Genomic DNA, 14279 nt, shown 5'->3' on the forward strand with positions numbered 1-14279 from the left:
CTACTAAAAATACAAAAAACTAGCTGGGCATGGTGGCACGTGCCTGTAATCCCAGCTACTCAGGAGGCTGAGGCAGGAGAATTGCCTGAACCCAGGAGGCGGAGGTTGCAGTGAGCCGAGATGACGCCATTGCACTCCAGCCTGGGTAACAAGAGTGAAACTCTGTCTCAAAAAAAAAAAAAAAAAAAATGGGCAAAATACATGAACAGACACCTATCAAAAGAAGACATACAAGTGGCCAACAAACAGAAACAGTGCTCAGCATCACTAATCTCGGATAAATGCAAATACAAACCACAGTAAGATACCATCTCACACCAGTCAGAATGGCTCTTATTAAAAAGTCAAACAACAACAGATGCTTGTGAGAATGTGGAAAAAAGGGAACACTTATACATTGCTGGTGGCAGTGTAAATTAGTTCAGCCACTGTGGAAAGCAGTCTTCAGATTTTTGAAAGAACTTAGAACTACCATTCGACCTAGCACTCCCTTTACTGGGTATATATCCAAAAGAAAATAAATTGTTTTACCAAAAAGACACATGCACTTGTATGTTCATCACAGCACTATCCACAATAGCAAAGACGTGGAATCAACCAAGGTGCCCATCAGTGGTGGAATGGATAAAGAAAATGTGGTACAGGCCAGACGCAGTGGCTCACGCCTGTAATCCCAGCACTTTGGGAGGCCGAGGTGGGCAAATCACGAGGTCAGGAGTTTGAGACAAGCCTGGCCAATATGGTGAAACACCATTTCTACTAAAAATACAAAAAATAGCCAGGTGTGGTGGTGCACACCTGTAGTACCAGCTACTTGGGAGGCTGAGGCAGGAGAATCGCTTGAACCTGGGAGGCGGACATTGCAGTGAGCCGAGATCATGACACTGCACTACAGCCTGGGCGACAGAGCAAGACTCTGTCTCAAAAAAAAGAAAAGAAAATATGGTACATATACACCATGGAATACTATGTAGCCATATAAAAGAATGAAATCATGCCCTTTGCAGCAACATGGATACAACTGGAAGCCATTATTTAGGTGAATTAATTCAGAAACAGAAAACCAAATACCATATATTCTCACTTATAAGTAGGAGCTGAACATTAGGTACTCATGGATATAAAGATGGTAACAATAGACACTAGAGACTACTATAGGGGTAGGAAGGGAGGGGCACAGGGTTGAACTATTTGGTACTATGCTCACTACCTGGGTGCTGAGATCGAATGTACCCAGAACCTCAGCATAACACAATATACCCAAATAACAAACCTGCACATGTACCTTTAAATCTAAAATAAAAGTTAAAATTCTTAAAAATAACACAAAATAAGTAAATAAATAAAATGATCTTTTCTTCCACAATGAGTCCTGTGGAAATTCACAGTATTATCCTCTTTCTTCAAATAAGAAATTATTCATACAGGGTAGATGAATCATTTGTCTAAAGTGGGAGCATGTCAGAGTCCAAATTATACATAACACTTAGTTTCTCCTTTAAGCAATCAGGACAATCTGATGTTCATATTGGTAAATAGAATAGCATAGCTCAGGGTACATGAAGGGGTTTGTAGTCTAAATTAGTCCTGATTGCACTGTCCCCTTGCTAATGAAATCCCTGGGAAATCAGGATAATTTTGGAGTTATTCAGGGGTTGAATCAAGTTAGGAGTCCAGCTAATCTTGGGCAGTGGAGGTACTCATTGATTATTTCTCTTCAGTTGCCTCAATATTGAGGAATCTAGAGCTTCTTTCCATGTTTAAGGGGTCATTGCTTTTTTTTTTTTTTTTTGAGACAGACTCTGTCACCTAGGCTGTAGTACAGTGGCACAATCTCGGCTTACTGCAACCTTCTCCTCCAGGGTTCAAGCGATTCTACTGCCTCAGCCTCCCAAGCAGCTGAGATTACAGGCGCCTCACACACAGCACACAGCTAATTTTTGTACTTTTAGTAGAGACGGGGTTGCACCATATTGGCTAGGCTGGTCTCGAAGGAGTCATTGCTTTTGCAATGAATTCCCAGTTTCATGTCTCCTCTTCCCTATAACAAGAAGTGGTTGAATCCAAATATGGGGTTACTGAAGGTCTCCAAGGGGAATATTGGTTATCTTTAGTTAGGTTCAAATAACTTAGTATCTGCCTGCATGTCACTGGCAATAGATAGGTATGGAGTAAGAGAGAGGCTCTTCCCTGTGAGCATTCTCACAATTTCATTCAATACTGCATTTTAACACATAACATTTTGTGAACTTTTTGTTTTTTCTTGATATGGAGTCTCACTCTGTTGCCCAGGCTGGAGCGCAGTGCTGTGATCTCCAGTCACTGAAACCTCTGCTTCCCGGGTTCAAGTGATTCTCCTGCTTAAGCCTCCTGAGTAGCTGGGACTACAGGTGCGTGCCACCATGCCCGGCTAATTTTTTGTTTTTTTAGTAGACAAGGGGTTTCACCATGTTAGCCAGGATTGTCTCAATCTCCTGACCTCGTGATCTGCCTGCCTCTGCCTCCCAAAGTGCTGCGATTACAGGAGTAAGCCACCATGCCCAGCCTGTGAACTGTTAATATTGCTAGACTCTTTGCTAAGCATTTTATACATATCTCCTTTAATCATTGCAATGAATTTTGGGGTAGATACTATATTTGTCCTCTCTTGGCAGATAGAAAACTGAGGCACAGAGAGATTAGGTGATTTGACCCAACTCACACGGCAAGTGAGGGAAGGGGCTAGTATAAGAAAGCCAGGTCTGTGAATATTCACTCCTACCGCTTGACTACAATTGGACTAAGGAACACTTTGTCCAACTGCTTTTCGCCTAGTTTCCAAAAGTGTGGGAGACGGAGTTTTTTTTTGAGGAAAGCACCTCTTAGGCATTTGGCTTCAGCCACTGTTTTTTTCAGGCTAGAGTAAAAAGCAAGATATTTTTATTAGGTAACAGAATTTGAAGATGTCATGTGGCAATGCTGACAGTATGGCATGGAAAGGGGAAAGCTATTCAACTCTAGGTAGTGGCTTCCATAAAAACAGGATGATAATCTTCAATGGAATGCTCTTTGTCTTCTGAGGCAGAAAAAAAAAAAATTGAGGTAACTTCCTTACCCATGGCTCTACAATTTAATGGAGATTTGAAAAGTGGAACAAATCACATTCCTTTATCCTCTTCTGTTGCTAATTGGCTTGATAACCTAAGGCAGGCAAGCAGGCAGGCAGACAACAGTCTGTAGTAGGAATCTGATCTGCTGAGCCTGGACGCCCTCCAGGCCAGCCCTTTTTTCCTCTCTTCTCCCAAGCAAGATGCTACTTCCTGGTAAGGCTGAGGTTGTATGATATACCCAGAGCCCTCTCCCTGGGAAATTTTTCCTTTCTAGAAGATTCTATGGATATCTGGCTTCAATTGGCAGATTCCATCTTCTCAGAGTTCAGTTCAACTGAGGCCAGTGCTCTTCAGCCCAGGGGCCCATGCTGCCTACAAATTCTTTTTTAATAAAGATGGTATTTGGTCTCAAGCTTGTTGCTAACACACATAGTATACCATACATTCACGTTTAACAAATCTTCGGGTAAATTAGGACCCACTTATCTTCATAAACTTATCTACTAGAAACCTACAGCAAACATTTTAATTGTGAAGATTTAGAAGCATTCTCATTAAAATGAAATAGAAGAAAGGGGTGATCTTCAACAATTACTATCCAATGGTACTAGATATCCTAGCCAATACAATAAGATAGAAAAAAATAGGTTTAAAAATGAAGTGACAAATTATTTAGACCTTAGTACATTTCTAAAAGTGACAGGGAGCTCAGTGTAGTGAGTCCTCATAGCTGTAATTCCAACACTTTGGGAGGCCAAAGTAGGAGGATCAGTTGAGCTGAGAACTTTGAGTTCAGCCAAGACAAAATAGTGAGACCCTATCTCTACAAATAATTTTTAAAAAATTAAGTGGGTGTGATGGTGGGTGCCTGTAGTCCCAGCTACTCGGGAGACTGAGGCAGGTGGATCCCTTGAGCTCAAGAGGTCGAGGCTGCAGTGAGCCATGATTGTGCGACTATATTCCAGCCTGGACAACAAAGCAAGACCCTGTCTTTAAAAAAATGAAGTGACTGGGTATAAGGTTCACAAAGCAAAATTAATAGTTTAATTTAATAACATCAGAATAATAACCAATTGGAAAACATAATAGAAAAGCAACTATCATTTATAACAGCAAAAAGGCTCTGAAATAAATAAGAATGAATCTGACTAAAAAATGGTTAAATTTTGTATTAAGGAAACTACAAAAATGTACTGAACAACATGAAAAGGGACCTGTTTATGGATGGAAGACTCATTATGTTGAGCATATAAATTCTCACAAAAGTAATCTTATAAGATGAATGCAATGACAATCTAAATCACAAAAAAGATATTTCCTGAGATTAGACAAGCCAACTCTAAAATACAAAAGAAAAGTGAATATACAAGAATAGCCAAGATAATTTAAAAAATATACAAGATACTTCCCCTTACAGATATCAAAGCATATTATATATGGTGTAATTAAAATATATTTACATGACTAGACAAAAGTAAATCAATAAGGCATAATAAAAAGTACTGATTCATGTATGTATGGGAATTTAATATATAATAAAAGTGGCATCTCAAGTCAATGAAAAGCCTGACTAATACATTTTACTTGGACAATAAATATAATTTATTTAAATAAGTTAAAAAATCCATTTAAATAAGTAACATCCTTGCCTAAAATATACCATTTGCAAAAATAAATTTCAGATCAATTGAAGAAGTAAATGAAAAATGTGGATAGGATTTTTATCTAGAATATAACAATAAACACCTACAAATCAATAAGACAAAGATGATCAACACAATAGCAAGATAGGCAAAAAAATAAAAACCAACAGTTCACAGAGTACGAAACCAAAATGGCCAATAAATCTAAAAATCTATTCAATTTTACCAGTTATTAACCATGAGATCTCATCTTCATCTATCGATTTCCAAAATTTTTTAAATCAAATATTGACAATAAAAATATTAAATTTGACTCTACTCAAGGCATTATATGTAACTGTAAGGTTATGGTAAATACAAAGGAACGAACATGTTAAGTGATACCTTGATGAAATAATCAGACAAATCCAGAATGCAATACAGTTTACAAGACAACCTGATGTCTTTAAAAGTCAATGTCCTGGGGTGGAAAATGTGGGTGTATTGTTGTGTCATAGGAGTCTAAAGAGACATAACAAAATGCACTGTGTCACACAGAATATCAAGCTGATATAAAAAGAAATTATAAATCTGAATACACTTATATAAAAAGATTGAATTAACAATTTAAAAAAACCAGGACAAGCAATCTTCACTGGTGAATTCTACAAAACATTTAAAGAAGAGTTAACACTACTCATTCACAAATTCCTCCAAAACTGGAAGAGGAGTGAACACTTGCTCACCCACTCTATGAGGCCAGTATATCACACTGATACCAAAACCAAAGACATCACAAGAAAAGAACACTATATACCAATATCCCTTATAAATACAGATGCAAAAATCCTCAACCAAATAATAGCAAATTAAATCCTGCAGCTTATAAAAAGGTACATACACTATGATCAGGTGGCATTAATTTCAGGAATATAAGATTGATTCAACATATGAAAATCAATTAATGTAACATATCACATTAGTTGAATAAAGGGGGAAACCCCACATCATCTCAATAGATACAGAAAAAGCATTTGAAAAAAAACCCAATATTTTTCATGATAAAAAAAATTAAACAAACAAGAGATAGAAGGAAACATCTTCAATCTGATAAAGCATACCTATGAAAAACCCACAGCTAACATCATACTTAATAATGAAAGGCTGAATGTTACCCCGTAAGATCAGAAACAAAACATGAATGTTTATTCTTACCACTCTTATTAAACATTGTACTGAGGTGTCTGACCATAGTTAGGCCAGAAAAGCAAATAAGGGGTATCCAGATTAAAAAGAAAGAAGTAAAACTATTTTTACTTCTTTCTATTAAAAAAGCAGTATTTCTATTCACAGATAACAAGATCTTGTAGATAGAAAATCTTAGGCAATTCACTAAAAAACTGTTGGAAGAAATAAGTCAGCAAGGTTGCAGGATACAAGATTGCAGAAAAGCAATTATATTTCCATGCATTAGAATAAACAATCAGAAAATGAAGTTAACAAAACATTTTCTTTTATAATCGTATCAAAAATAATAAAATACATGGAAATAATTTTAAGCAAAGGAGTGTGAGAGTTGTACACTAAAAGCAATGAAACATTGTCGGAAGAAATTAAAGAAGAACTAAATTAGTGAAAAGACATCCTATGTTCATGGATTGGAAGATTTAATGTGAACACAGCAAGACTCTTCAAATTGATCTATAGATTTGAAGCAGTCCCCACCAAAACTCCAATGGTGTTTTTAAACCAGATTCAGTGGCTCATGTCTGTCATCCCAGCACCTTGGGAGGTCAAATCAGGAGGATCACTTAAGGCCAGGAGTTTAAGGCCAGCCTGGACAACATAGTGAAACCCTGTCTCTACAAAAGAAAATACAAAAAAATAATTAGCCAGGCATGGTGTTACACACCTATAGTTCTTAATACTTGGGAGGCTGAGGTGGATGGTCACTTGAACCCGGGAGTTCAAGGCTGAAGTGAACCACTGCACTCCAGCCTTAGTGACAAAGTGATACCCTGAATCAAAAACATAACAAACAAACAAAAACCTCCAGTGGCCTTTTTTAAAAAAATTAAAAGTTGATTCTAAAATTCTGATGGAAATACCAGGGCCTCATAATAGTCAAACAATCTTGAAAAAGAACTGACTTGAAGACTCGTACTTCCCAATTTCAGAACTTACTACAAAGAGAGTCAATAAATGGCATAAGGATAGACAGATATGTCAGTCAATGGAATAGAATTTGAGAGCCCAAAACCATTCAAAGGAAAAGAATGCTTTCTTCAACAAATGGTACTGGGACAACTGAATACCCACATCCAAAAGAATAAATTTTTACCCCAGTCTCATATACAAAATTTTACTCAAAATGGTTCAAATACCTAAATGTAATAGCTAAAAAAATGAAACTCAGAAGAAAATGTAGGAGTTAATATTTTGTGTTTGGACTAGGCAACAATTTCTTAAATATGATGCAAAAAGTGCAAGCAACCAAAGAAAAAACTAAAAAACTCTGTAGGTTGAATTACTTTGTGAGTGTGTATCAAAGGGCACTATCAAGAAATGAAAAGACAACCCACAGAACGGAAGAAAATATTTGTAAATCATAAATCTGATGAAGCATTTTTTCTAGAATATATAATAAATACAACTCCACAATAAGAGAGATGACTCAATTAAAAAATATGGCCATATTCAGATATGGCAAATATCTGAATGAATATTCTTCCAATGAAGACATACAAATGGAGAAAAAGCACAAAAAGATATTCAACATCATTAATTATTAGGGAAATTGAAATCAAAACCACAATAAGATACCATCTTATGCCCACTAGCATGGCTCTAACAAAAAAGAAAAAAGAAAAAAAGAGAAGAAAAGAAAATAACAAGTGTTGATGAGTATTTGGAAAGATTGTAACCCTCATCCATTTCTGGTTGTACTGTAAATGGTGCAATCACTGCAGAAACAGTTTGACTGTTCTTCAAAATGTTAAATATAGAGTCACTATATAGTTGAGCAATTTCACTCCTAGGTATATATCTAAGTGAGCTGAAAACACATGTCCACAGAAAAACTTGTATAGGAATATTCATAGCAGAATTACTTATAAAAGCCAAAAAGGAGAAAGAATCCAAATGTCCATCAAATGATGCATGAATAACCAAAATGTGGTATATCCATACCATGGAATATTATTTGGCTATTTAAAAAGGAAGTACTGATATGTACTACAATGTGGATGAATCTTGAGAACATTATGGCTAAGCAAAAGAAGCCAGAAATGAAAGGTCATATACTGTATGATTCCATTTATATGAATTGTTCAGAATAGGCAAATCCATAAAGGCAGAAAGTAGATTAGTGGTTGCCAGTGACTGGGAGTAGGGGAGAACAGGGAGTGACTGCTAATTGGGTACAAGGTTTCTTTGTTGGGGGATGAAAATGCTCTGGAATTAGTGATGATTAGCACATCACTAGAATTAGCACAATCTAGTGAATATATTAAAAACCACTGAATTGTTCTATTTAAAATGGTGAATTTTTAGTATGTTAATAATATCTCCATTAAAAAATGCAATTAAACTTGACTGGATTCTGGCTGTCAAAACAAAACATTAAAAAAGACATTTGGTGACACCTGAGGAAATTTGACTGTGAACTGGATATTAAATGATATAAGGATTAGGAAATTATTGTTAATTTTTGTAGGTGTGATAAGATATTGTATGAAAATAACTTGCATTCATGTAGGAGAACGTCCTTAATTTTAGATGCTTGCTAAAATATTTAAGGGTCATCAATCATGATATTTACAACTTACATTGAAATGGTTCATCAAAAAAGACAGGCAGGTAGATAAAAGAGACATGGAACCTTAATTATTGAATCTAGGTGGTGATCATATGGATATTCATTGTAAATTACATTTTTAAATTTTTTTGACTTTTGAATCATGGCCATTCTTGAAGGAGCAAGGTGGTATCTCATCGTGGTTTTAATTTGCATTTCCCTAATGATTAGTGAGGTTGAGCATTTTTGATGTTTGTTGGCCATTTGTACATCTCCTTTTCAGGAATGTCTGTTCATGTCCTTTGCCCACTTTTTGATGGGATTATTCTTTTTTTTTTTTTTGCAGATTGGTTTGAGTTCCTCGTAGATTCTGGATATTGGTCATTTGTCAGATGTGTAGTTTTATGTTTGAAAGTTTTCAAAATAAAAGCTTGAAAATATGCATGCAAAAGATTGGGGAAACATGTATGTTTATACAGTTTATTGGAATGTAAATACAGAAAGTCACTTGAGAGTACAATTTTAAAGTATTTATTAAAATCAAAAAAGGGGGGACATTCACTATGACACAGAAATTTCCATTCTTAGTATCTACTCTAGAAAAACTCCAGTTCAATTAAACAAGTAAGCAGAAACTAAGGCTTTCATTGAATCACTATGTGTAATAGCAAAACATTGGAAACAACCTAAATGTCCATTAAGAAGGGAATAATTACACAGAGTGATGCCATATGCCACATTATGTAGCAATTTATGTAAATGAACTAGATCTATATGTTTATGACAAGATCTTCAAGACAATGCCTAGTGAAAAATCAAGTTGCAAAATGACATGTACTGCATAGCATATATTTAGAAAACATGCACAAATAGTACTCTGTATAGGTTCCTATATATGTACATGAACATTAATTAAAAGGTCTTAATATATACATACCAATTGGATGACACCAAAAACCTGGGGTGGGGGAGACTGAGATTGAGTGTGATTATGTCACATACGAGACCAGAGGCCAATAGAAGGAATGTGATGAAAGGAGAGAATTGGGTAGAAAGGAGTTCAAGGGACATGAGGGACAATGAATTATAGTTCAGTTTATGTAATGTCTAATGCGAAAACTTGACAACAAACCTACACATGAGGGATTTTTAAAAGCGAATATTTGTCCTAATGTGGCAGAGCAAAAGTTGGGATAGCAGGAGGTATGGAAGATTTCATCTACTTGATTTTTTTTTTGCCCAAGGCCTCCTCTGGTCCCTCCCAATCTGGCTGAACCTGAACCCTTCATTTGGGGACCAGTCTAAAATCATAACAGCTGGTTTGGGGGCTTGCTTACTAGAAAAGAGGTTTTTGTTCCACAACCATTCTGGTCCCAGGAACATAATCTCCATGCACTGATTCTCAGACCATAGGCCCAGTCTTTCAACAGCAGCCTTGCCTGGTGGCTGGTACTATCCTAGAAGTTTTCTAGATTTTCCCCTGGCCTAAATGTGACTAGGGAGATCAAAATTTTTATAACAACTAAATAATACAGCAGTGAATTGAGTGAGAGAGAAAGGGAATAACAAGGTTAAGGAATGGGAGAAAAGGGAAATAAGAAAAGGGCAGAAAGAAAAAGAGGAGGGAAAGGAAGGAGATGAATGTGAAGGATTGGGACCATATGCCTGGTCTGTTCATAGACTGTTTCATGAAATGGAGGATGCTTCTGTGACTATAGTCATCTGAATAGCTCCTTCAAGATTCTGGTCTGCTCAGAATTTGCCTCAAGTTTTGCAGACTGATGTTTGCTCCCTGGTCTAGTTAGGGTTTCTTTCAGGCCACGAGGAATGGCCATTTATATGATTGTCTGGTCAGCGTTGATGGTTGATGTGGATTCTGTTCTGGTTAGAGATTATCTCAGGCTGTATGAAAAGAAGGTGTAGTCCTACTCCAGGCAGTGTCCTGAGTGGTTTCACAGGTTTGATGTGGCTAGAGAATTTTTGGTGGGGAAGAAGGGATTTTGGACTCTACCCTGTTTAGAAGGTCCACTGAATTGTTGGAAATGGTATTACAGATCTTGGTTTCAAGTTTCACCAAATGCACTGTGAAGAGTTGGTGTGAGACCTACATTAGGAGCTGACACACTATGTCCCAAGTGGACTCTTATCTGGTCACAGGTTGGTTGTTTCAGTTTGCAAGGACTGGTACTTCATATGTGTACCCAGTCTTGTCAGTCATTTCCTTATTTTGAAGCAGTGTGCAATGGCCAGATCATGGGTTGCCAAGGTGTGGGGGCAGTAGAGAATGGCAGGTCAAATCAATAAATGAAGAGGAGGCATAGTTAAAACCTGCCACATGGTATGCAGGATTTGTAAGTATTTGGAGGACTGACTCATTAAGAGGTCAACTGAGGTGCTGTCTACTCAGACATTGCCTCAAGGCAAAGAGTTCATGTACATATAGGGAGCGGTAATGTGGTCTAGTGGTTGGTGTACAATGTGCACCAAGTGTTCAGAAATCCTCCCCAGTTTGGAAGAGATTTGCCAAGTGACATATGCATATAAGTAGTGATCCCCAGAGAGCTGCTTGGTGCAGTAATTATAGGACCTTTCCTATATTTGCTATTCAAAATATTTAACAGCAGATTCTGCGTGGACACTGACCAACCAGTATAAATATTGAAACAGGATGCTGAAGCAGGTATTATGCCTTCAGTTGTTAGATTATAGGTGGGCCCAGGGATCCTTAGGGAGGGTCAAGTGCTGTTGAGGTGATGGTGGATGTAGACAGGGTCGTAGAGGAAAGGATCAGGGCAACAGCTCTTCATCAATAGATATAGAAGTATTTTAATATTTTAACACCTGATGTGACCTTACTGGTATATTCTGAATAGATATTATTCCATGTGGTAGGATTACTATTCCAGGAAACAGTTGGCTAATAGTATGAGGAATTTTGGATAATAGCAGATGGCTGGCTCACAGTGTGTAGAGAAACAAAGAGGGCAAGGCCAAAATAGGGCTTTTGGAAGCCCTAATTACTGAAAACATTTTGATGTCCACGTTCTTCTCTGTAATTCACATGAAAACAATTATAAGCCATACAACAGATGACAAAAAAATCCAACAAAGCTCTGATTTTTCTTATCTACTTTGGTTTTTTATATATCAAATTTCTAACTCTTTTAAAAATCATTTGATTGGTGCCCTCGCAGTGTTATTCTCTAACCACATCCTTATCTGGCCCTCTGGATAATGCAGCATTGATTAGGGACACTGGAAAGTGGCTTCACTGGGCATATGGTGAGATGTGGATCCTGCTCTGGGAGACACTTGCCTTTCTGTGAGCAAAATGGCCATATAAGCTGTAGTGAAGGAAAGAGCTGGTGAGGCCAGCCTCACAGCAGACCCAGCTATTAGAATCTCTGGGCTGATTGCCTTGTGGGAAGTGGTGGCTGGTGGTGAGGACTGACATAATAAACAGAGTGGCAGCATGGCAGGGCCTGCTTCATCATATTGAAGAGTTCAGTGAGAGCTCTAATATGAGCAAGGGTTGCTTCACTGAGTAAAGAGTTGCTGGGTAGGCCACAGAGGCCAGTATCCAGGTTGCATCCAATTGCAAGGTGCACTCTGGTATAAAGCAGACTTGTCTCAGTGTGTATCACAGCTAATGTGTGATCTTAACAAGAAAGCTCTTACTCCATGAACAATTAGGATATACCTTCTCTTGTGAACAAAGGCTTCTTATTGGTGATTGGAGCATGGGTAAGTGCCTGGAGGGTTGCTTTGGGGTATGGTGGTGTGAGCTTGGTCAAAGAAGGCGCTGTCTGGGCTCATGGTATTCAATGGGCAAGAGCCCTGAGGGATGTGTCAAGGAAAGAGGAAAGAGCTTCTGGCTAGATGGGGGCTGTCCAGTGTGGTATGGCATAATTATGAGGGTTGTAGATGGGCAGACAGCTACACCACTGTATACAGACAGGTCTGAAGGTGTCTTGGCAAGATCCTGCCTAATGGTATGCAGTGTGTCAAAAGTGCCTGAACCTAGACAAAATCTTTGAGCAAATCATAGCCAATTATAGCACATAAGGAGTTAGTCCTCTAGAAAGATTGTCCATTGTTGACTACTCACTGGCCTACAACTTTCTGTCATTCAGTATCAGTTCAGATAAAGAGAGAGAAGTCTCTGGACAGTATTGAATATGTTCCTGGTATGTTAAGCTTAAATAACCTTGTGTCCTGGAAGACACCAAGCCTTCAATTCCCCCATTTGCACTGACACTAGTAGCTAGCTGACAAAAAACACTGGGAACCTCAAGCTTCTGTGGCCCCTACTTTCTTAGGCCCCTCCTAAGCCAGTGATGGGAACTCAGTCCTCAACCAGGCACAGCTCACTACATCAAGTTTACTTGGAGTCTATACCTGTCTATAATCTCAATTCTCTCCTGGAAGAAAAGATACAAGAAGGCCTGGCCTCAGAAACCCTTTAGCTCAGTTACACAGGAGGTATGTTCCTGAATAAGTCACAGATCTCAGAATAAACATGTGAATCTAATAAAATTGTATGTATGAGATGCTTGTGCTGTGCATTTATCAAAAGTTTCACAGGAAAATCTGCTGACTGTTCATAGTTTAATAACATACAATATGGCTTATTATTTAATAACAGTACATGATACACCAATATCTGCTGATTTTTTTGTGCTTCTCTGATATGGTTAAAGGATTTTGGCAGCTATTGAACCCATTAGTCCATGAAAGAAGACAAAACATTTACAGTATTTTTCACTTCTATTGCTACTGCATCAGCTTAAGACTTGACACAATTGTGATTTATGTAAAAAGAGTCAAAGGAAGGAGAAGACCTATTACGGTGTATTGGTTAATAGATGTGGTTCTGAGGTTTTGAAAAATCTTGCTTCAAATTCCTTCTCTATCGCTCAGTAGCTGTATGACTCAGGAGAATTTATTCACTACTCTGAGCCTCTGCTTTATCATTTATAAACTGGCAGTAATAGTAATTGTACCCACCCCATGGGAATTGTTGTGGCAATTAAATGAAGTTGTGAGATGATGTGCATAAGGTGCTTAAGACAGTGTCTGTCACATAGTAAGCACTCAATAAATGTTAGCTGTCGTTATTATTAACACCATGAGGTAGAGGGTCTAAAGAATGAAATGTTGACTACTACTTTGTATTATCTATAACAAAAAAAGTTCTTTTTAAGCTACACATCTACATAAAACATTTTCTGGTGACTCTGGTCAGCATTCCAAGATTTATCCAAAATGACTTATTCTGTTACTGACATATACGTTGTTCTTCACCTCGGATGCTTGCCTGCTTCTTCAATTCTTGCCCCTTCTAACTTACTGTTAATTTCCCCTTCCTCAGCAATTTCTAGAGATGGTGGGAGAAGCTGAGAGGGGGACTGGGAGTACATGGCTATGGTTTCTGAATTAGGTGGCATGAGGAGCTAGGCTGAGGCAGGGCCAGGGATGGATAGTAGCTGCTATTCCCAAAGTCCTCCTCACAGGCCAAGTGGAAGCCTTGTTTACAGCCATGGGCTTACTTATTTTCCAGGCTTCCTGGTTTCTTACTTTACAATGACCTTGGAGATTATCAGAGTTAGTGGATTCACCATCTGCATGTTTTTGGAAGATCAGCCATTCCCTTGAACTGGAAAGCTCCATTTTAGGGCCAATTTGAGATTTGGTCCTTAAAAAGGATATCTTCCTATCTATTATTTATAATGGCTGTAGTGACAGGCTGAGAGGTACCTAATCATTTCACTT

The 14279-nt window shown here is 37.8% G+C and overlaps 1 protein-coding gene across 4 annotated transcripts in view; it reads right to left on the minus strand.

The window, feature by feature from the left end:
* PAK3 (p21 (RAC1) activated kinase 3) overlaps window positions 1–14279 on the minus strand; it is a 287181-nt gene that overhangs the window by 167212 nt on the left and 105690 nt on the right. The gene's annotated exons all lie outside the window — the stretch shown is intronic.

Source organism: Sapajus apella, unplaced genomic scaffold (genome assembly GCF_009761245.1).
Source record: "Sapajus apella isolate SASKATOON/1434 unplaced genomic scaffold, GSC_monkey_1.0 scaffold73, whole genome shotgun sequence".
NCBI lineage: Eukaryota > Metazoa > Chordata > Mammalia > Primates > Cebidae > Sapajus > Sapajus apella.